The 24,479-nt window shown below is 46.8% G+C and overlaps 1 non-coding gene across 1 annotated transcript; it reads right to left on the bottom strand.

Annotated features, from left to right (window-relative positions):
- Nucleotides 1–22,310: 22,310 nt before the first annotated feature.
- Nucleotides 22,311–22,382, bottom strand: TRNAP-CGG (transfer RNA proline (anticodon CGG)). The gene has a single exon. It is a non-coding gene; the product is annotated as a tRNA-Pro (tRNA).
- Nucleotides 22,383–24,479: the final 2,097 nt, after the last annotated feature.

The raw sequence follows: 24,479 nt of genomic DNA, 5'->3' as shown, positions 1-24,479 counted from the left end.
TGTTCATTCCGTAATCGGTGAATATATATAGCATATAATTAGTGAACATTACGGCAATCGATCGTCATATGCTTAACGGCGTTGTGCAAAGGTTCTAGTGCACCTAGAACATTAAATATACCTCTCTCAAAGCGTGCATTCACCTTAACGTCTGGGATAAAAGCCGTAGGTCCAAAATTGGAATGTTTATTTTGCCTTCATAAGAACTGTACTCTCAAATTGACTAATATCCACATTTTCACTCTTTTCAAACCTTTGCTTTGGGTTCAGCGTTCGGCAAACTGTTCTTTGTGAATATATGGGAGCAGCTAAAGAGATAACGACCTCTATAAAATTACATTCCTGCTCTAGTGGTCAGCAAAGTGCCCAGGAGATTTGATAAGCCCAAACTTCAGTAAGTGAATGAATAAAGAAAAAAAATATATTTTTAAATATCTGCAATGCAGGAGTTTCCGAGAGCTCTTTACTTATTCGCACATCGATAAGCTTGATACCCATCCCCTAGCTCGTCTGTTGTTAGGGGCAGGCTACTAGAGTGAGGCCGCCAAGCCCGCGAGATTTTGAGAACAGAGATTTTCAGAAAACCGTTCCTTGTTACTATATGGTTACAAAAGAGTAGCCGTGTTTGTTTGTTTTGCGCGTAAGATGTAAGACTGTGGTTTTAAAATTGTTTCATTCGCAAAGATACCGGCCATAAAGTTAAAATTGGTTCACAGGAAGGGAAAGGCGCAGTAATTGTCACACTTGCTCTGTGGACACCCAAACCGCGCCGTAAGGGAAGGCAGGAAGGTGGGAATGAAAGTGGAAAGAGAGAAAGAGGAGCCGTAGTGGAGGGCTACGAAGTAATTTCGACCACCTGGGGATCTTTAACGTGCGCTGACATCGCACAGCACACGGACGCCACTTCGTTTCGCCTCCATCGAAACGCAGCCGCCGCGGTCGGGTTCGAACCCGGGAACTCCGGCACAGTAGTCGGGCGTCTTACCACTGCACCACCCCGGAATCACCGGTGGTGGTGGTAACAACTTTTATTGCCACGAAATGAAAGGAATTATTTCGGGCTGGGGCGAGTCTAGGGTGGCCTCCAGTCGGGAGCGACCTCTTGAGCTTGCGTGACGAGGGCCAGTTGCGTGGTTTTCCTTGGGCTGGCCAACAGCTTGTCCCATTCCTCCGCTGAGGGAGCTGGCAAGAGTGTCTTTGGAGGGGGATTGCTGGCGCATTCCCACAGTATATGGTCTTGAGTGGCCTGCGTCCCGTCACCGCAGTGCCGGCATGCAGGGTTGAATTCTCCGTTTGTAATTAACGATAGTCGGTAGGGGCTAAGAATGGCCTTTGTTTGTAGGCGTCTGAGTGTCGTGGCTTGCGCCCGGTCGAGGTCGGGGTGAGGGGCGGGGTACGTGCATCTTAGCTCGCGATAAAAGTTTGTTACCTCCGCGTATGTGCGCGGTGCCTCCACAGGCGCGTCCGTTCCCGATAGATCTCCCGTCTCCCGGTTGGTTAAGCCTCGGGCTAGACGGTCGACCCCTTCGTTTCCGGAGTTACCCGCGTGAGCCGGAACCCATACGAGATTGATGTTGTGATTGAGAGATCGGTTGCGCAGAATTCGCGCCGCGAGTGCGCTTACAGAATTTTTGGCGAAATTTTGAACGGCGCTTTTTGAGTCGCTTAGAATAGTTTTGGTGTGGGGATCCGCGATGGCCAGTGCGATAGCTACTTCCTCTGCCTCGCATATGGAGCTAGCATGAAATGTTATAGCGTTAATGAAGGTTGACTTTGGAGTGGCCATACATGCCACGTATGCTCCGTTTTTGATGTGCTGAGCTGCATCCACGTACACTGCTTGTGGATCGTCCTCGTACTGTTTCTCAAGGGTCTGTGCCCTTGTCTTCCTGCGGGCATCATGTCTACCTGGTAGCTTGTTTTTGGCTATTGGTTTAACAACTAGTCTACTAGTTATGTCAGCCGATAAATGGGATGTTGCGCACACCTCCTCAGTGGGGTGGATGTGGAGCTTGTCGAGAATTACGCGTCCCGCAAGGCTGCGTGACAGGCGGGTCACTTGTGCTGTCTTATGAGCTTCAATTAGTTGAGATAGTGTGTTAAAAATTCCTAACTGCAGTAGTCGATCTGAGTTAGCGTATACTGGTAAGCTAAGGGCCGCTTTGTATGCTGTTCTAATTATGCTATTAAGTGCATGTTCGTCCCTACGACGCAGATGATAGTACGGGCAAGCGTACATGATTCTGCTTATCATAAAGGCTTGGATAATCCTGCACAGGTCGGCTTCTCTCATACCCCTGCGACGTGTGGCAATGCGTCTCACCAGCCCACCTATCTGGTGCGCCGTGACGCGTAGCCGGCGTATAGCTTCTGTGTTCTGCGTATTATTCTGAATCAACATTCCGAGAACTCTGATCGTGGCTACAGGGGGTATCGGATGGTTGTCAATGTGTAACTGGATAGGTTCTCGAGAATCTGGCTTTACCTGTGAAGCTTGTTTGTTCCTTATAACTAATAGTTCTGATTTAGCCGGTGAACAGGTAAGGCCGTTTTCCTGCACATAAGACTGTACCGTGTCGATAGCTCGTTGTAATGAATCTGTAATATCTCCATCGGAGCCAGAATTGGTCCATATGGTGATGTCGTCGGCGTATAGATTTAGGAAATAGAAAGGGCTCTTGTAAAGAAGGGAGAGACAGAGACGCGCGCCGCAACAGCCGTCATCTGGCTGCCACAAGAGCGGTGACGTCTACAATGACGGGCTGAATTCGAGCCTGCTGATGGAATATCATAGCACAAGTAACAGCAACCTGTGTGAGCCTTGCACGAGGTCCAGTACAATGGATCCCTAGAACTTATGTTGTTGTTGTTGTTATGAACTTTATTTTTCCACCGATGTAGGAGGCCCCCTACTCCCCGCCCCCGGCACGCAGGCCTATGGGACGGAGGCCGGGGCCTCCGCGACTAAAGACAGGCGAAGTGACAGTGTTTCTTCGCGGCTTCAGCCGCCAGGCGGACAGCTTGCTGCTGGTTGGCGAGGGACTCGCTCCGCAGTAGCAGTTCCCAGGCTTCTCTACTGTTTATGTTTTCCTTGGCGCCAGGGGAATCAAGGCATTGCCAGATTATGTGATCAAGAGTACCCCTTTCTCCGCAGGTTTCGCATTTATCGTCCGCCTTTTCCTCCACTTGCGTATGGAAAAGCCAGACGGGACTTGGGAAATTCCCAGCTTGCAGGCGCCACCAAGCGACGGCCTCCTTGTTAGTTAGTGTTCGGTCCGGTGGTGGCAGGGACCTTCTGCTAAGTCTGTAGTGTTCTAAAATTTCCTTATAAGTTTGCAGCCTCTCGTCCATCCCATCGCAATCAGGCGGCTCTACGGCTGCCCGGAAGTAGAGAGCTCGGGCTAGCTCGTGCGCCGCCTCGTTGCCGGGGACGGACTCGTGCGCGGGGGTCCAAATAATTCGAATCTTTCTTTCAAGTTTTCCTTTCTCTAAAATTTTGGCTGCCTCCGTCGAGACCCTCCCTTTTCCAAAGTTCCAGACAGCTGTTTTGCTGTCACTAATAGCTATGCTGGCTTCCGTTCCAACGCAAGCAAGCGCTATTGCAACTTCTTCAGCCGTGTCTACATTTCGGCTTCTAACGGACGCGGCGGCGGCGGGCACGCCGCGGCCGTTGACGACCACAGCCACCGCCGCCCCCGACTTCCCGCTAGCCGCGTCCACGTAGGCGACCTCCCCCGGCTTCATTTTCCCCGCCTTCTTTGCGAGCGTCTCGGCCCTCTTTTGTCTCCTCTCCTTGTTGTACGTAGGGTGCATGTTTTTAGGTAGGGGGGCACTATTATATATTCGCGACACTCTCGTGGAATGTCTACTTTGTGGCTTGTTCCTCTATCTGACTGCAGTCCCACCCAGCCGAGGATGGTTCTGCCCGTGGTGGTTCTGCTTAATCTTTCTAGTTGCGCCATGCGCACAGCCTCCGCTAGTTCCTTCCAATTGTTGTGCACCCCCATTTCGAGGAGGCGTTCAGTCGAGGTCGAGATGGGTAGTCCCAGAGCCCTCTTCGCGCATCGTCTGATGAGTGGGTCTATTCTCTGCTTTTCGTCTGATCTAATGTTTAGGAATGGTGTGGCGTAACATATGCGGCTAGTGATGTAAGCCTGCATTAGTTTCAGGAGGCTTCGTTCCTTAAGGCCCCGACCCTTTAGTGCGATTCTCCTGAACAGACCCGTGACTTGCGTGGCGTACGCGTTCAGTTTCTTTACCGTTGTATCGTTGTACCAATCTGCTTGTAGAAACAGCCCCAAGATCCTAATTTGTTCGACTTTTGGCACTATTTGGCCGTCTACTGTTATGCTGATGTTTATCTGGCGTTTACACCTGAGCGCCTTCGGGTTGTAGATAAACAGTTCCGATTTTCGTGGAGAGCACGAGAGGCCCCTTTCGGCCGCGTAGGACACCACGGTGTCCGCCGCCGCTTGCAAGCGCTCCTCGATGCTCGCGTCACTCCCCTGGGTAACCCACAGGTTGACGTCGTCCGCGTACTTACTGAATTTCAAGTTTTCCACTTTCCTCAGTTCTGCCGGGAGGTTTCGCATGGCAACATTAAAGAGGAACGGGGATAGCACCGAACCCTGTGGCGTACCCCTGCTTCCTAGTTTGACGGTGGAGGATTCAATGTCCTGAAACTTTATCTTTATCGTTCTACCCGACAGGAAGTCTTTTACGTAGTCGTACGTTTTCTTTCCGACCCCCAATTCTTGGAGGCCAGAAAGAATTGCCGCGTGTTTTACGTTATCGAACGCCTTTGTCAGGTCTAGACCTAGTAGTACCCTCGCGTCCCTGGTTTCGCTTTCTATGATATCGTGTCTCAAGCGGAGCATTACGTCCTGTGTGCACAGGCCGGGGCGGAACCCAACCATTTCGTGCGGCCACAGGTCATTAAGCTCCAGGAAACGCGTTAGTCGCGTTTGGACTACCCGCTCCATCAATTTCCCTATACAGGATGTTAGAGAGATTGGTCGTAAGTTCTCTAGTTTAGGGGGTTTGCCTGGCTTCGGTATCAAAATTACGTTTGCCGTCTTTCACTGTTGTGGGAGGCGGCCTCTGTCCCATACGATTCTCATGTATTTGGTGAGCGCGTGGATGGAATTATCGTCCAAATTTCGGAGAACCTTGTTTGTGATTCCGTCTGGGCCGGGAGCCGATTTTGTTTTTAGGCCTAATATTTCGGCGCGAACCTCCGCCTCCGTGATCGGCGCGTCTAGGGCCCCGTTTAAGGGTCCTTCGTAATCCAGCAGGGGTAAGGTTTGTGTGTCGCCTACGTACATGTTAATTAGTTTCGCCATGAGTTCCCCGTCCGTGCCCTCGAACGCGTGTCTGGCTTTCGTCAGTCTTATGCCCGATTGAGTTTTCGAATTGTCAGGATCAAGTAGGTGTCTGAGTAGGCTCCACGTATTAGCAAGGCTCATGTTCCCTTCCATCTCGTCACGTACCTACTACACCAGTTTTGTTCTCAAAGTTTTACTCAGTAATCTTCAATCTCTTTGTTATATCTTGCTATCCTTCGCCTAAGGTTCCTGTTCCATCTTTGCGACCGGAGACGCCTCTCTATACCGCATTTTGCTTCCCACATATGAAGGAGTTTGCTGTCAACCGTCACCGGCGCATCGTCCTCCCGCAGGGTCGTGGTTGCTTTCTCTACTTGTTTCTTAAGCGTCTCTGCCCATTGCTCTATGTTTTGGATTTCATCTCCCGATTCGCAGTTTTCTCTGATTTGCCTAAACCTGTCCCAATCGGTGATTTTGGGTTTTTTGAGGCGACGCGTTTTGACGCCCTTGCTGAGGGTGAGAGCCAGAACAAAGTGGTCGCTGCCAAAATTTTGAGCTGTGTTTTTCCAGACTGCGTCTCCCGTGTTTTTTCCTAGGGTAAGGTCCGGGGTGGTGTCTGCACAGACGCTGTTTCCCATCCTGGACGGACAGCTAGGGTCCGTCAGCAGGGTGAGGCCGAACTCATGTATGTCCTCCCACAGTTGCCTACCCTTGGGGTCGTGTCTATTGTAGCCCCATTCTTGGTGGGCGGCAATGAAGTCTCCTAGAATTATAAGAGTATTGCTTCCTGCTGTTTTGATCGCTTTGCGGAAGAGGGTGCGGAAACGTACCTTTCTCTGCTGGGGGGTGCTGTACACATTTAAGATGAAGAGACTAGCCTCTTCCTTGCGACCAGTGATAATTTCTATTAATACAGCTTCGATGTCTCGCGAGTTGACCTCATGCTCGACTACCGATATGTGTCTTTAAACTAGAGTAGAGACGCGGTATTTTTCTCCCCGGTCACCGTGGAACGCCTGATATCCCGATAATTTTGGCAGACCTTTTCCTGTTTCCTGAAGGGCTCTATAGCTAAAGGTTTTTCTGCGCTCTGCTCTAAGTGCTGTTGCAAGAGCGCTCGCTTTCGTTGGAAGCCGCGGCAGTTCCACTGCCACACCAGAGAGTCTTCATTTTTACTGCGCCTGTCCATTTTGTTGAATTTGGGTCACAGTCTTTTCTAATGTAGTTAGCCTCTCGGTGAAGGCATTCTGGATCGCGGTGAATTGCGTCTGCATTTGATTTACCGCACCCATTAATTGGGTAAGGAGGGTCTCGATTCTTTCAAATCTTGCTTCGTATTTAGCGTCCAGTCTCCTTTCTAATACCACCAGCGGATCCGTCTCGCCCCCTTTACGTTTTTGCGGGGGTGGCCTGATTGTTTCAGTAATCATTTTCTCCTCTTCATTATCCCTCTGCTCAGGGCGCGCGACTACGACCTTTGTAGGCGGGGAAGAGGGCATCTGTTTCTGTACCTGTTTTTGGGGTACCAGTTGGTTCCTCGGTGGAGGAGGGGGGGTACTCTTTTCCATTCTTAAATTTTGAATCTTTATAGTGAGCGTGCTGAGCATGCTCTTGAGCTCTCGATTCTATTTTTCTAGTTTTTTAGTTCTCTCGTCTGCCTCCCTATTTACCTGGGAACTGCTAACCGTGAAGCTTACCATTTTTCGATCTTCGCTCGGACTGCGTCTGCGTGCAGGTGGTCCCCACGGCGTCTTGGGGTCCCGTGTAAAGCACCCGGAGCAGCTGGCAGTAGATGAGTCGGCCGAGGTCCTCGAACTGGAGCGCCTTCCTCCAGAGCTGGATCGGTCCCTGGTACCGGAGCTCGAGCGGCGTCGCGTAGAGTTGGCGGTGGCTCCTTCCTCCAGCCTTGGGAAGTCCCCCTCTTTGGCTGTGAAGTGGTGGCAGTCCTTGCTGTTTGATCTCGATCTCCTTCTTAGTAGCCGGGGGTTGGTTGGTTGGTTGGTTCATAGGAAGGGAAAGGCGCAGTATCTGTCACACTTGCTCTGTGGACACCTGAACCGCGCCGTAAGGGAAGGGATGAAGGTGGGAGTGAAAGTGGATAGAGAGAAAGGGGGGCCGTAGTGGAGGGCTACGGAGTAATTTAGACCACCTGGGGGTCTTTAACGTGCGCTGACATCGCACAGCACACGGACGCCACTTCGTTTCGCCTCCATCGAAGCGCAGCCGCCGAGGCCGGGTATTCGATCCCGGGAACTCCGGCAAAGTAGTCGGGCGTCTTACCACTGCACCACCCCGGCGGGGCAGGGGGTCCTCTGCACCATTTCTGGTTCTTGAGCGTCCCTCTCGCTCGCAGTTTTGCGTTGCATCAATCATTTTCAGTAGTTCCTGCTGACCCAGTTTTTTCTCCCAACATCTTTTTTTGGTGATGTATGGGGTTCTATATATCTCCCGGCATGGCTTGTCGCCGAGGAGGTGATTCTTTCCGCCTAGCTGGCACCTCGGTTCGCACAGATGACCTTCTTTCGGGTTTTCCATGCCGCATCCGCGGTACTTTTTATTCGTCGGATCCGGACAGACGTCGTCTCGGAGTCCCATGCGCCCGCACGCGTGGCAAACTTCATATTTCTTCTTGTACAAGACGCATCTTTGCGCGAAAGGAGATAGGTACACCCAGCGCGGTACCTTCTGATCTTCGAAGAGGATTAGTATTGTCTTGGAGGTTGCTCCCAGTCTGCGAACACCGAGCACTGAAGGGTTCTCCTTTCTCCTGCGTATTCGCTCCAATAGCTCTTCGTTGGAATATCGTAGGGGGACGTCGTGCACGACTCCCTTGCCGCAATCTTCAGGCATAGCGGGATAAGCCTTTACTTCTATATTTTCGCTGCAGCAAAGAACTGCGCGCAAAGCCGCGTACCTTCTTCCACGCTCTTCGCTAGTAGTGGCGATTAGTATGGACTGTTGCTTTATATTTGCCGAGAAGATGTCGTTCTCGGCGTCCTTGAGCTCGATGCCGGCGGCGCGGGCGATCGATTCAGCCAGTTCAATCATTCCACCTTCTATTAGGCGGCTGACTCCGCCCCGGGGGCGTATTATTATTTTTTCGGCGTCCTTCGGTATCTGCACGGACTGCTTCTCTACCGATTTTGCCGCTAGCTTTATTCCAATTGCGGCCTTGTGACCTGTAGTCCGCCGCTCTTCATCTTTGGTCGCGGTTCGCGTTTCGTCTTCGAGGGGCACTACGCGGCCTTTCTTTTTCGTAATAAACCACGTACCCTTAGTTAGCTCCGCGGGGTCGATAGTCTCTCCCTCCACCAGCTCCATTGCGTTGCTCATGCTCTTCTGTGGCTCCCGCCGCCGAGAGCGTTCTGCTAGGCCTACGGGTAGGCCTAGCGGTCCCGCGTGGGCCGCAGAAAAATAGGCAAATTACTGTGCCTACCGCCGAACTTGCGGTCTCCTCGGACTCCACTTCACGCGTGTAGTCGAATCCAGCGGTATAATGCACGCCGTAGGTCGAAACTTCGACTTGAACGGCTGCGTTCGACGGAGCTCATCGAACGCGCGGCCGCTCACTCCTGCTGCCTGACCTGGAATCCCCCAAAAACTTAGTCTTGAGGTTACACGTCTGCCAGTATTCAGCAACCAGGATTACATCAGTGTTCACTTCCATGATATCTGCTTTGCGCTGCTTCATTCTTTTAGATAAGTGTTTTAGTTTTCCTAGTGGGTGAGGGCGAGCACTCCAAGCCCACGCCCTGAGCCTTTTATTTCGATGAAGGTCTTTTGGACGGAGGCGTCCGATATTAGAAGGCGGTTTGTGTGTCCTCGCTTTAAAGCTAATCTACTTCCTCTTTCACCCCTCGCAGCTCTCAGAACAGCTTCTGCACAAGAACATGAATACAGTGAACATCTGCAGCAATAAAGATCTATTGAGTGCAGTTTAGCACTTTGGCGCATCACCCAGCGTGACCTGTTTGGCCTCTCCACCGAAATGTGTGAATTGGTAGAAGCAGAGTCCTTCGATGACTGAAATACTTTGGTGAACGTTCCGCATTCAGGCCGCAAGCTGAAAAAAAAACTGATTGATTTATTGGAAGGGAAAGGCGCGGTAACTGTCTCACTAGTTTTTCTGTGGACACCTGAACCGCGCCGTAAGGGAAGGGAGGAAGGTGGAAGTGGAAAGAGAGAAAGAGGAGCCGTAGTGGAGGGCTACGGAGTAATTTTGACCACCTGGGGATCTTTAACGAGCGCTGATATCGCACAGCACACAGAGGCCTCTTAGTTTCGCCTCCATCGAAACGCAGCCGCCGAGGTCGGGTTCGAACCCGGGTACACCGGCATAGTAGTCGGGCGTCTTACCACTTCACCACCCCGGCGGGGCGGCTGCAAGGTGAAAGGTTACGTTTTGATCTCTCTTTTATTTCCCGCATCAATGACGGATACAGGGCTGGAAAGACGCGGCTGCCCAAGGGGGTGCGGCGAAGCGTTCAAATTTTAATTCGCACCATGCTGAGGCTCACATGGTCTCGATATTGAAATAGTCTGCTTAGGAATAGAATCTGACGACAACGGAGACGCACAACGCAGGAATGTGGTTGTCTAACACGATTAAAATTCGACGGTGGCAAAAGGTGCAGCTTGAATTGTTTTCAGGCTGCCAAGATTTGGTATATACTGCAAGTGATTATCATGTCAGGTGAAAACGTTCAAAGGATGCATTGCACGTTTCAATTTATTTTATCTCGACGCTGGCAGAAAAGTAGTAGCGAAATTTGTTTTGCAAAAATTCCAAGGGATGGACTGGGCTCTGTTTCTCTGACTTATAAAACAGGCTTTATTGCGTGCTGAAAGAATTTCTTAGTGTAGTACAATGAAAAAAGTAGTACAAATGTACTACAAAAAGTACAAAATGTAGTACAAGAATGAAAAAAAAAAAGCCGGGGTGGCGCAGTGGTTAGGGCGCTCGACTACTGTTCCCAAGAACGCGGGATCGAATCCCGGCCTCGGCGGCCGCTTTTCCATGGGGGCGAGAAGCAAGGCGCCCGTGTGCTGTGCGATATCCGGGCACATTAAGGAACCCCAGATGGTCAAAATTTCCGGCGTCCTCCACTACGGTGTCTCTCATAGCCTGAGTTGCTTTGGGACGTTAAACCCCACAAACCAAACATGTCTCCAGTACAATTCGTTGGAAGTGACTGGATATTTCTCAGGAATAGCTGCACCATTTATACAACCTGTATTTTGTCAGTGTGTTCCGTCTTTGTAACAAAGTACTACTATGCAGACACAGTCGACAACCATAGGCCTGCTGCTCTGAATAGGATGGTGCACAGTGGAGGCGACGGAAAGGACACATTGCAGCTAATCACCGCGCCTTTCCGTTCCTATAAATCAATCGATCAATCAGTCTGACAGAGGGAAGGAGAGGTGGTTAAGGGTGGCTGTTCCTGTTATTGTTGTGACTGTAGGAAGGAGGAAAAGAAAATGCATGAGCCTGCTACTGGCTCTATAGTTGAGCCACCTCCGCTGCCTGATTTAAACTGCTTTATTCATAGGAAAAGAAAGGCGCGGTAACTGTCTCACCTGTTTTCTGTGGACACCTCAACCGCGCCGTAAGGGTAGGGAAGAAGGTGAGAGAGAAAGAGGAGCCGTAATGGAGGGCTACGGAGTATTTCGACCACCTGGGGATCTTTAACGTGCGCTGACATCGCACAGCACACGGGCGCCTCTTCGTTTCGCCTCCATGGAAACGATGTGATATGTACACTTGTAGGGTGTTGTCCAAAGAAACAATAAAGAAAAAAAAACGCCATAGCTTGATAGCCTACAGCAGTGACCAGGCATTGATCTGCGTGTTTCGTCGCGGTATCAAATCCTGTTCTTGCGGCTTATTATTTAATAGTATGCGTTTTGTTTATTACGCACCCATCATGCGGTGCGTGACTTGGGGTGTGAAAACATTGATGACTGTAAAGTGACAACCGTGCTTGACGGGTTCGCAACTGCTGTATTCTGCCGCGCCAATTTTCATTGTAAGTATGCACGAAAATACGGAAACCTTCGTGCTAATTGGTATGAGCACAATAAAACGTGCCTTTCCCGCTACTTCTGTTTAGGTATCATTTGGCGAATGCGTAGAGCTGGACTTGAAGCCATGGCTGGAGGGGCTTGCGAAACTCGATGAAGTCGTGAGCTCTGCTGTGTAGGGCCACCCAAGATAGACAGGTCACGGCAGAGAGTTCTGACGAAATGTGATTCACTGGAAAAGGTAATGGCAACCCACTCCAGTATTTCCTGCCAAGAAAACCCTATGGCCAGTCACAATACCATTATCGATATGGCGCCGGAAGATGAGCCCCCCAGGTTGGAAGGCGTCCCACATGTTACTGGGGATGAACAAAGGGCGATTCCTAGTAGCTCCAGGACGAATGAAGCGGCTGGGCTAAAGCCAAAAGGACGCTCAGTTGTGGATGTGTCGGGAAGCGACCGGAAAGTCCGATGTTGCAAGGAGATATATCACATAGCAACATGGAATGTAAGATCTATGACTCAAGGTAAACTGGATATCGTCAAGCGAGAAATGGACAGATTGAACATTGATATCTTGGGTATCAGCAAGCTCAAATGGACCGGAATGGGAGAATTTAACTCCGGCGACCATTATGTCTTTTATTGTGGGCACGAATCCAAGAGAAGGAATGGGGTCGCTCTCATAGTAAACAGAAGAATGGGCAAAGCAGTGCTAGGGTACAACCCCAAGAACGACCGAATGATTTCACTTCGGATCCAAGGTCACCCTTTCAACATAACAGTTATCCAAGTCTATGCACCGACCACTGCTGCTGAAGAAGCTGACGTTGAGAGATTTTATGCGGACCTACAATGCCTTTTAGACCGCACCCCATCATCAGACGTCGTTTTTCTCATAGGAGACTGGAATGCTAAGGTCGGGAGTGAAGAAATATCCGGAATTACAGGCAAGTTCGGTCTTGGTGAGCCAAATGAAGCTGGGCAGAGGCTAGTAGAGTTCTGTCAAGAAAACAACCTGACCATAGCGAATACTCATTTTCAACAGCACAAGAGGCGCCTGTACACATGGATTTCACCGGACGGTCTGTACAGGAATCAGATCGATTATATTGTTTGCCGGCAGAGATGGAGAAGCGCTATACAAGCAATAAAAACAAGGCCTGGGGCCGATTGTGGCACCGATCATCAGCTTCTTGTTGCCAAAATTAAGCTTCGATTGAGGAAAACGCAGAAAACTAGAAGGCCTTTCAGGTATGATCTGGATCAGATTCCATTAGAATATGCTGTGGAAGTGAGGAATCGATTTCAAGAATTAGATCTAGAAGACAAAGAGCCCGAAGAGATGTGGACTGATGTTCGTGATATAATACAAGAAGTTGCTACTAAGGTAGTTCCAAAACAAAAGAAACGCAAAAAAGCAAACTGGTTATCTGAAGAGGCTTTGCAAATAGCTGAGGAAAGGAGAATGGCAAAAGGTATGGGGGAAAGAGAAAGATACAAGGTTCTCAATGCGGATTTTCAGAAAATAGCAAGGAGAGATAAGAATGCCTTCCTGAACATACAGTGTCAAGCAGTTGAGGACAACAGCCAATTAAGGAACACAAGAGCTCTGTATAAGAAAATCAAAGATATCAAAGGAAGCTTCTGTGCTAAGCTGGGCGTGATAAAGGACAAACGAGGCAAGGACCTCACTGAAGCCTCAGAGATAAAGAAGAGGTGGCAGGAATACACAGAAGAACTGTACAAGAAGGACCCGGATGTACAAACCCAACATAGGACGGTTGTGATTACTGATCTCGAGCCGGGCATCCTGAAGAGTGAAGTTGAATGGGCCTTAGCCAGCCTTGCTAAGAACAAAGCTAGCGGAATTGATGGTATTCCAGCTGAGTTGCTTCAAAACCTCAACCACGACGCTGTTAACACACTGCATACATTATGTCAAAAGATTTGGACAACCCTGCAGTGGCCACAGGATTGGAGGAGGTCAGTTTACATCCCCATTCCAAAGAAAGGCAGTGCCAAAGATTGTTCCAACTACCGCACGATCGCGCTTATTTCGCATGCTAGCAAGGTGATGCTAAAAATCCTGCAAGGTAGGCTGCAGCAGTATGTGGATCGGGAGCTTCCGGACGTGCAAGCTGGGTTTCGCAAGGGCAGAGGAACTAGAGACCAAATTGCCAACCTTCGCTGGATCATGGAAAAAGCAAGAGAGTTCCAGAAACCCATCTACTTCTGCTTTATTGATTATGCGAAAGCGTTTGACTGCGTAGATCACAGCAGATTATGGCAAGCTCTCCAAGAGATGGGAGTTCCAATTCACCTCATCTGTCTCCTCAGGAACCTTTATGAAGGGCAAGAGGCCACAGTCAGAACTGGGCATGGTCTTACTGGTTGGTTTCCGATTCAGAAAGGGGTGAGGCAAGGCTGCATACTGTCGCCCTGCCTATTTAACCTATATGCAGAGTGCATCATGAGGAAGGCCGGTCTGGACGAGTCTTCAGCTGGAGTGAAGATTGCTGGAAAACGTATCAACAACCTTAGATATGCGGATGATACCACTTTAATGGCAGAAAGTGAAGTGGAACTCAAGAGACTTCTGATGCGCGTACAAGAAGAGAGTGAGAAGTTTGGGCTTAAACTGAACATTAAAAAGACGAAGATCATGGCGTCTTGCCCTATCAAGTTCTGGAGCATCAATGGACAAGAAGTGGAAGCTGTGACAGATTTTCTGTTCTTGGGCGCCAAGTTTACCTCGGAAGGAGACTGCAGCCACGAAATTAGGATACGCCTGCTTCTGGGAAAGAGAGCAATGGTTAGCCTTGACCGCCTAGTAAAGAGCAGAGACATTAGTCTGCCAACCAAGATCCGTATAACCCGTGCTATGGTCTTTCCAGTTGTGATGTATGGATGCGAGAGTTGGACTGTGAAAAAGGCTGACCGCCGAAGAATTGACGCGTTTGAATTGTGGTGCTGGCGAAGACTCTTAAGAGTTCCTTGGACTGCCAGAAGATCAAATCAGTCGATATTGTCGACCATAAACCCTGACTGCTCATTGGAGGGTCAAATTCTAAAGTTAAAGCTCAGCTACTTTGGTCATCTGATGAGAAGAGAGGAGTCGCTGGAGAAAGATTTGATGTTGGAAAGGTTGAGGCTCGCCGGAGAAGGGGTAGGCAGCGAACGCGATGGTTAGATGGCATTCTCGAGGCATTGCAGATGAAGCTATGTGATGTTAAGAAGATAGTGAAAGACCGGAAAGCGTGGCGTGACATGGTCCATAGGGTCACGAAGAGTCGGACACGACTGAACGCCTGAACTGAACTGAACGTTTGCCCATGCACAGAATATAAGATCTTGAGCTGGCGAACATTGTGAGGGTTTCGTTTCCTTGGTGCTTCACTGATTTTGCCAGGAGGGCTCCCTTGAAATCTAAGAGATTAAGCTGCCTCTGCCAGAATGCCGCTTTCACAAACGGCCGCTTCATGTCAGTGCGCTTTACGTGTGTGGCCGGCAATATGCTTTCTGTGTTATGGAATATATGAGGTCAAAGATCATGCACGTCAAGCCATACTATTGAGCTGTACTAAAAACACATAGCGTTCGTTGCTGCTACTGAATGTATCAAGCCTAGAAGGTCAGAGAGCAGCCAGTCTGTTGCGCTAAGTGTGATGACCCCATGAAGAAACGGATTATTTTCACGCTCGAAAACTGTGCGTCGGTGCTAAACATTACCGGTTTGACGTCATAGAAGGTTTGCTAACAAACAAATCTGGTCGCACTCGCATGACCCGTAAAGGCGGGGTTAACACACGGAATATGCAGCCAACTTCGAGCTGCATCTTTTTATGCAGTTTTTTTGTAAAGGTTTCTCTAATATTTTGTGCTATCGTGCCTTACAGTACAGTAGAAATGCGTCCACATAGAACCAAACTGAATATCAGCGCCACCGAAAATTATGATGTCTACAACTTTGCTTTCTTCTCATTTACTATAAATGCACAAAAAATATCCTACATAAGGCGACTTTACCTACTATGGGGGCGTAGTATTGAAATTGTTTCTGGTTAACCCGTATCTCCAAGTATGATCCTTACGTTGAAGGCCTGTCTCTTGAAACACGCAATGCACCAGGAGTGTTATTGCAGGCCTTCCAGCGACGAAAATGTTGCTAAATCTCCATTGCTATCTTATTTGCCGGTTCGAACAGACCCGTGACTTTACACACTGCATACTACCTCCGAAGCCGACTTCTCTCATCAGTGCTATGATCTATACCTTTCTGTTGTACACGCGCTGGTTATTTTCATCAGGAGGCTATGTTCACTTATATTGTTCTTATATTGTTACCTGCTCGCTTGAAGTCTTCTCCAAATCTCCCTGCGCTTCTCCTCCTCACGCTGCTGTACAGCCCCTTTCATGAGGTACGATTCTCGCCGCTATTTATCAAGCGCCGCTTTGCTCAAGCTAAAACGTTGCGGATGGTGAGCCCTACTTAAAACTAATGATAACTAGTAAGAACACAAGCCGCGGTGGCTCAGTGGTTCAGACGCCCGCGTACAGAACCGGAGTATCCGGAATCAAATCAGACTGGTTAGAGCCCAGTCCGACGGTTTTACCCTATTTTCTGCGTAAGCACTACATGCGGACTAGCTAATTAATCACCAAAAGGAATAAATTAGTTTCCCCTTGCGAGGCCTTGCAGGTCATTCGCCGACATTCTGCGCACTCGGGTGTTCCGCTCTCATACACGCTTATCCTCACTTATAGGCTTAAGAAGACAAGATGGCGCGTCGTATAGAGCCAAGGCTATCCGCCGACCGCCAGAGAGTTCGGCAATTGCATTTCAAAAAACAGAGCTTCACTCTAAAAAAAAACTCCACGGTTCTTACACGAGTTCCCGGTCTGTCGGAAGAGAAACCTAGAGGGTGAAAATTTTGGTACTAATAAAATAATAATTATTTATTATCTTTGGAAATCTAAGACATACCATCATTTAATATTTTGTAAAATGTATACAAACTGCGCCCGTCTTAAATGCATTGCAGAATGGGAGTAAAATAAAAGAGAAAAGTCTGTCTTTCCATCCATTCTTCTAATTAAGTTTAAGTAATAAGTATAAGTAAGTAATTAAGGATAATAAAGTGACAATATCTACTTATTACACTGAAAAATATATGAAACGAATCTGCAGGCGATTTGGTAGGTATTCCGTTAGACCTGGTGCTGAAGGTCATTTAGAAGAAGAGAGCCCTACATACGACTAGACCTTTTTGTTAGAACCTTAGCTACGTACAGCAGCAGAATGTTTCATATACGTTAACAAACGTATATGAAAAATAGAAACAAGAGTTACGGCCTTGTTTTTTCATCGGCGTATACTTTAGGGTGCGTGATTTTCGGCCCCTAGATTGCCCAAAATGATAGGTTCATTTTTCGCCTAATATATCGGTGGTTTGATAACATGCATGCAGCGAGATGTTTTGAATTTTGATGGGCTAGAATGCTTCGCGTAAAGGTCAGTTTCGACATATACGCAACGCTGGGTTGTTTTCAAGGGCTCGATGGCAGTTACTTAATTCAAGAATCTATTGTATGACTTGGCTCTTCGTTTGCATTTGCACGTTCCTGAAATGCTCGGTGAGCTCGTTAGGACGCCTATCTGTTTCGCAATTACAGTGCCACATAAGCTATTAGTCAGCCCTCCGCCAATAATTTGCGGGTAGTTCGCAACCATTCTTGGCTATGAGAGTGTGCGCTTAGTGTGCTTGCCACTTTCGTTTCTTTAAATTTTATTGAAACCTTCACAAAGGGGGCCACTCCATCTCTTTCAACACTAGCCAGTATTTATTGTTTTGAAGGTGAAACAAATTCTATACATGATCGTTTCCGTTCCTTTAACGAAGTGGTTATTCTGATCTATCTGCAACCATATTTTATCGCAGACCCTGGTTCTATCAGTTTTCACAGGTTCTGTAGTTTGACTGTGGTCAGTAACTGATTTAGAATGATTGCGCCCTTTTTAATTTGCAATGGGACAAGGCAGCCTTACAATGAATGAAGACAAGCGTCTGCAGTGAACCTTCTTCTGTGTGCGAAATGTTTCGTAGAAGCTTTTGACATAGCTTGCATGCATGCCCACGCGAAGGAACGTCAGCATCGGTTAACCTGTGTTTTGTCCAGCAAAAGTCGTCGGTATTTGCTACACATAGGAATTTAAGACATTCAAAAAGCCTAACATGCAGAACTGCTCTTGACAAGGTTGGAGTGTGTTGTATTATATGGCAGCAAAGATACGTCGTGGCCAGTGCATATTCGCAGTATATGTACACACACACACACACACACACACACACACACACACACACACACACACACACACACACACACACACACACACACACACACACACACACACACACACACACACACACACACACACACACACACACACACACACACACACACACACACACACACACACACACACACACACACACACACACACACACACACACACACACACACACACACACACACACACACACACACACACACACACACACACACACACACACACACACACACACACACACACACACACACACACACACACACACACACACACACACACACACACACACACACACACACACACACACACACACACACACACACACACACACACACACACACACACACACACACACACACACACACACACACACACACACACACACACACACACACACACACACACACACACACACACACACGCACACACACACACACACACACACACACACGCACACGCACACGCACACGCACACGCACACGCACACGCACGCACGCACACACACACACACACACACACACACACACACACATATAATCACATAAACTAGTAATGTACTCTGTTCAGGGGAAAGATAATTAAACGCAAAGTAGAAGAAAAAACAACGTGCCGATGGTGGAAACCAAACCCACGACCTCCGAATATCGCGTCCGGTGCTCTTCCTGGTGAACACTCGCTGGTGAACACTTTAGTATACAGACAACATTAATATCCAAAAAAGTAGCAGGGGGACAGCTGCCGATGTAGCTGAGTTAGAAGAGCACCGGACGCGATATTCGGAGGTCGTGGGTTCAGTTGCCACCATCGGCACGTTGTTTTTTCTTCTACTTTGCGTTGAATTATCTTTCCCCTGAACAGATTACATTACTAGTTTATGTGATTATCGATGTAAAAATTAAAAAAAAAAAGACAAAGTACAATCCCCAATGCTTTCCTTGGCCTCCCTCGCCGACTGTTGGCTTCTTTCTTTCATGTAACGAGCACCCTCATTTTCCCTTCATTTATATATATATATATATATATATATATATATATATATATATATATATATATATATATATATATATATATATATATATATTCGCACTGAGCTAAAAGTTATTGTTAGGGATCGAATATGGTCCGCTGTATAATGCACCGCAAAACCGACTGTTAGGTTTTCTATAAACGGTTGTGATATGTGCAAAAAATCAATTAAGGGGAATTTTCTACAGGGCATTCATGACGTCAGGTCCCTTGATGCATATTTACGGCATCAGTGCTCACGACAAACAGCTGGAAGCTCGTGTGTCATTTTTCTCTCTTCTCTGGTCAACGACTCTTTGTACGTCACGTGACGAACCAGCTCCAAACTGCTCTTTCTTTAGGAAAATGATAAGCTATTTCCTACCGAAAGGGTGCTGAAAGCCTTGCATAGGCTTGTGGGGATTCTCACGGGGCTCCGCCTTCGCTCTGAGAAGCGAGGCAACACCGCTAGCTCTGACTACACCCGTGGCCGTGAAGAACGTCACACTGAGGCAAACATAGTCAGTGGGCCAAGTTGTTTATTGGAAACGCCCAATGTTCTTCCTCGGTGTCATAGCAGCATCCGCGCGCTACGGCATCGCGGCGTTGTCTCCCGGGTGAAGCTGCTGTCCGCCAAGATGAGAGGGGAGGGGGAAGGAGAGGCCGTTCTCTCACCCCCGCGCTCTCCGCCACAGCACCGGAGGAAGGAGGCCAGGAGGGGAAAGATGAGTGCTCCCAGAGAGAGAGAGAGGGTGTTTACCGCTTCGTGCGGGCGAGTTAAATGTTGATTTCCCACAGGCTCTATAGAGATTTGCCTGGATGAGGTTTGCAGGAAGCCCTTAAATGACGCGGAAAGGAAGCCATGTAGCGACACATGTGAGATATCTTGGATCGGCGTAACTACTGCCACGCGCTCAAAAACCCACAGTTCACAGGTACCTGAGTCAACTCAGAAAGCATATCGTTGCTGCCATTCAAAATGAAACCTTCCGTAGCGTGTATGTCATGAAACTATCAATATCACATAAAACAAGCCAGCTGTCTAGACACAAAACAACCTAATGCGCGCATGTTTTGGAATGGCCGGAATAGATAGCCGAGAAAATGTGTTATTCTTCGAAGCTGCATTTCGATCCATGGATAAAAAACAGGTACTGTATAAAAACAGTATTAATTCATTTAAAGTTCGAATTATTTACAGTGCTCTGTCATTACTTTGTTTTTCTGTCTATTCTCCTTTAAACCACCGGAGACTCTAGAATTATTTGCTCTTTATTGTCAAGGAGCTTAACGTCCGCTATCAGACACAGCACCAGCAGGGGCCTTATTATTTACGTTTAAAAGTGTTTAAGACACGAACGTATACTAATCAATACATGGGAGTATTTGGATAGTTACCTGCTTTGAAATGTGTTGCAGCAGCCAGGCTTATTTCCGCGACCTTAAGCCAAATTGTAAAGACACTCAATCAGGTGGGGGTCTGTCGGGGCGCTTGAAGTCTGGATTTCGCAGTCAGAGCTAAATAATGTAGCGTTTCTTTCAAATTATCTGCATGACATAGAAAAAGGGTAAAATATACCATTTTTTTCCATCTCCCTTACAGCTTGTGCACACATTCTTGCGGGTTCTTGACACTACCCCTGAGTTATATGTGGATTGTTTTAGCAGTTTAACAGGATTCCGCGTAGACACTTCTGCGAGCCAGGGGTTATACAGTGTTTTTTTGTTTTTTTTTTTTTTTTTTGCTTACAGCATTTTGTTTCCAAATCAAGCTGTGCTGTGCAACCTTTTTGTCTGTATTTTGGCACTTCGACGTCGCGTTCCGACTTTTTGATCCTCTCGGGTAATGATGTAGACACTGAACTTGTTGCACTGGCCCTAATTATTAGAAGAAGGCTATCAGCATTGCAACCGTTTTATTGTTTTGTTTTTTATATAGGAGCTGCTCTGAAGGAAGAACTTTTAATAGCAATACGTATACCTTAGAAAAAAAGAGGCTGCAAATGTGCGCGAAAAAAAAAAAAAGGGAAGATGCGGACGTTGTCATCTTAGTACAAGAACATGCCAGGCTATTAGCGCCGATAGGAGAGCAACTTCGAAACAAAACATTTTGTGGCCTTTTCTTTGAAGAAACAGTGCGCAATATGGTTATGGTATTAACTATGTTGGTGGAAGCCCCACGATATTACTATTTCCTTGTTCTAAAAGACATAATAGACAGGATTGCTTGAAATTTAAATACTACTCAATATACATTATTACCAGTGATTGGTTGAGTGCCCTGATTCTTTTTGTCGTAGATAATCTACAGCCATATGCAGTGAATTTTAACGTCGAAAGTAAAACGTCAACCAGAGCTTTGCAGGCGGTATCAAATCATTATAGAAATCATGTATGTAAAAGAGTCATTGCTTCTAGTAAAACATACTCAAATATTGTTCTATGTGTTGTCATATTAGCAAAATTTTGCTTACATTTCGCAAAGCTCTTGAGGACAGGCAGTTTATTCCAGCTGACTGAGAGGTCAGTAGAATGTACGTGGTGTTAATGATTTGATTTTATTGCCACCACAGAATAAACTTCGAAGCTGACCGCAAGAACAGAAGAATGATTGCAGGGATTAGAAACAAGCGCTCTGCGTACCAGCATCATCAGAAAGTAATCCCCGGACGTTCTGCATGCACTCGAAATGCTAAAGAATATCCGAGCATTTTGGATGCTCGAAGGCTCATGTACATAGGAGTGAGCAGTTCGATGTATCGTTCAAGCACCGTCATTATTGCGAAGTTACCAATGTGTAGCGAAGTCACCTTACACCGTGCTGAAAGATATAATTCAACTGAAGGACATGTAATAATTACCGAACCTGGTGGTAACGATATCCACATATATATATAGCGTGAAGGTGCCAGCCAAAAGAATAAGAAAGAACTAGTGTACACAGAACGCGAAAATGAGAACAACCACAACAACCAAGCGGTAAACCGACCGATCGAAACAAAAGCAATATAACATCCTAGCGCTGAATAAAGGGTTTCTGTTCCTGAAATGCCGTATTATACTCGGCAGTTTGGTTTCCCCTTTTCCATGCGTGTCTTGATTGCTCTTTTACCAGACACTGTCCGTGAAACTGCTGTGAACGCATCATTGAATAAGAACTAAGAGAAAGAAATCTCCCATTAGGGCTTTAACAGGTCACCCTGAAATAGGAAGGCGGTTACTGAAATAAACCTTAATCCAATAATACAGAGCACTAGTCCAGAAATTCAGCGGAAGTCCACATATATTCAGCCGCCTTTTAATTCGCAAGGTGCTGAAAAGAAATGTACTAATGGGGGAAAGTCTGTGGTGAAATTCTTGTGTACCTTCATTCTACCAAGATATGGCTTGAATTAATGATTGAGTGCAGACTATTGAAAGTATGACATATTATAAATGTTCCTAATGTAATTTGTTTTATTCAAGAAAGGGCATTTCGTCCTCACCTACAGTTGCTTTATTGAAAGCAGGCAGTCCAGGAGTCATTGAGGCGGACGATGGGCGACAAAATATGCCATTGCAGTAAACTTCATTGAAAATAATTCAAAAGAGGAAAAATAAAAGCAGGGCTCAGCCGGGATTTGAACCCGGGACCTCTCGCACCCGAAGCGAGAATCATACCCCTAGACCACTGAGCCAGATACGTTCGTTCTATTTTTTTATTCTCACATGGTATTTATTACACGTGGTTATGTACAGAAAGAGTTATGTACACAGACTATTTACAATGCTCTCAGCCGTTGCTGAGATGCACAACAGAAAACACAACTAAAAGACAGGCAAAGATAAGCACCGTGTCACCAGCGGAAACCAATCAGGTTGAAAGTCATTTTCATCATAAATGTCCTTCAATTGCAGCATAATTCTACTAAAATGGAGTCTAGGTGGAACAACAGGTTCAGCGTTGCGATCCAACATGCGTTTCTTCTACAAGCTACGAAGTCCAATAAGGAAAAACATGTCATATGGTTCGTAATCAGATTGTGTAACAGCAAGATACCGCAGACTGTACGAATTTAGAACAAAGTCTTTCTTTGCAGCACATCCCAAAAAAAGAATTGGGTCTTTGCGATTAATAGAACAGTGCTCAATTGTTTCAGGAACATCACACAGACGGCAGTGTACAGAAGATACAGCAACATTTTTTCTATGGAGCCATGTGTTAACAGGCAGAGCTTCGGCGTGTAATTTAAAGAAAAATGTTTTTGTGCAAGGAGAAATCTGCATTTTGCGCACTCTCTTTAACACATCATGACCCTTAAAACCAAATTCATTGCTATCAATTCCTTGTATAGTATCTTGCGCGAAACAGAATATAAGTACTCATTCGAGAATTGTACTGTCAAAAACCTCGCCGAAGCATAAACTTCCTGCATAAATCCTAGTAACTGTGGGCGGTCAGTAAAATCTGAAGAAACCACGAAGTCTGGAAGCAGATTCATGGTTTTAACTAGTAGGAATGCTCTAATAATAGGATGTGAACAATAACGAAAAAAGAAGAAATGGGCAACCTACGTTTCTTCCACCTCATACATGCTATTTGGTCCTCTCGATTTGGTACAGGAAGGGGTTATATACACGGATTAATTGCTAAGAAGCCAACTAGCAGCTGATCTGCAGAAGTTTCTTACAAATCACTACGCAATACACGTAAGAGAAGAGATTTCATCGGATGTTAAAGCCAGACATATTTCCAAAATTTGCATTCATTCTAAGAATAAATGTCGATTACCAGAACATTAAAACAAAAATCTCGGCCCCGATACCTGCTTTTCGAAGGAGGTGAAAAGAACGGCGCCCGTGTATTGTGTGTTGTCAGTACAGGTTATAGAGCCCCAAGTAGCCAAAATTTCCGGCGTCGTCCACTAGGTGTCCCTCATAGCCTGAGTCGCTTTGGGGCGTTAAACCCTATAAACCAAACTGAACCACAAACCATGTTCGGAATACTTATAGATCACATAACTAAACAGTATATGGTATGTGAAGGAAACAATTGGGCGGTGGTCATCATTTTTAAACTTAGCATTTATTTATTTCAAGTGTTTATGAGCATTTACAGCAGGGGAACTGCAATTTGGATCGTTTCAAAATAGCCACTTGCATTTATATGAAGCAATAAATATGTATATCGTTATTTTCAAGTCAAGTACTATCTACCAATTCGAATGTCGGACACTGATTGCATTCTGTAGCAAGATTGACTGTTTAAGTTACAACAAATTGTACTGGAATGCGCATGCCTTTTTGGGATGGGTATTTCGATGCGTTATTGAAAGCGCACGTATAATAGTGAAACATGGGCTAGTTCGTGGCTAGTATTGGAATGCCTCATGAAAGCGCGCAAAAAAAAAAACGTCAATGTCTTCTCTGTCCCTTGTTTTTTGCGTAGTTTCATGATGCATTTCAAAGCGCACGACTGATGTGCTTTCATTCATTCTGGCTTTCGTTCTTATAGACGACCAGTTACATTTTCTGCGCCGTCCTTTCTTTCAGTTATGTCCTTTCTTTAGTCCCCATGTTTTCTTGCACTGCTCGATGCACTAGTTACATTTGTAGCAGACCTAAGGGCGCGCTACATCATGCAATGTGCATCATAAGCCGAGAACCGGGTATTTGGTGAGCACCAGTAAAAGAAATATGATTAAAATTACAATCAGTGGATTGTAGAAAACTAAAGAAGCTTAAAGTGCAAAAGCAATAGGTTACACAGTGAAAGAAATACCTGTAATACACGA

Source organism: Amblyomma maculatum, chromosome 4 (genome assembly GCF_055883805.1).
Source record: "Amblyomma maculatum isolate TAMU_Amacu chromosome 4, ASM5588380v1, whole genome shotgun sequence".
NCBI lineage: Eukaryota > Metazoa > Arthropoda > Arachnida > Ixodida > Ixodidae > Amblyomma > Amblyomma maculatum.
Note: the sequence above shows the minus strand (reverse complement) of the source record. Positions and strands in the feature narration are given on the sequence as shown.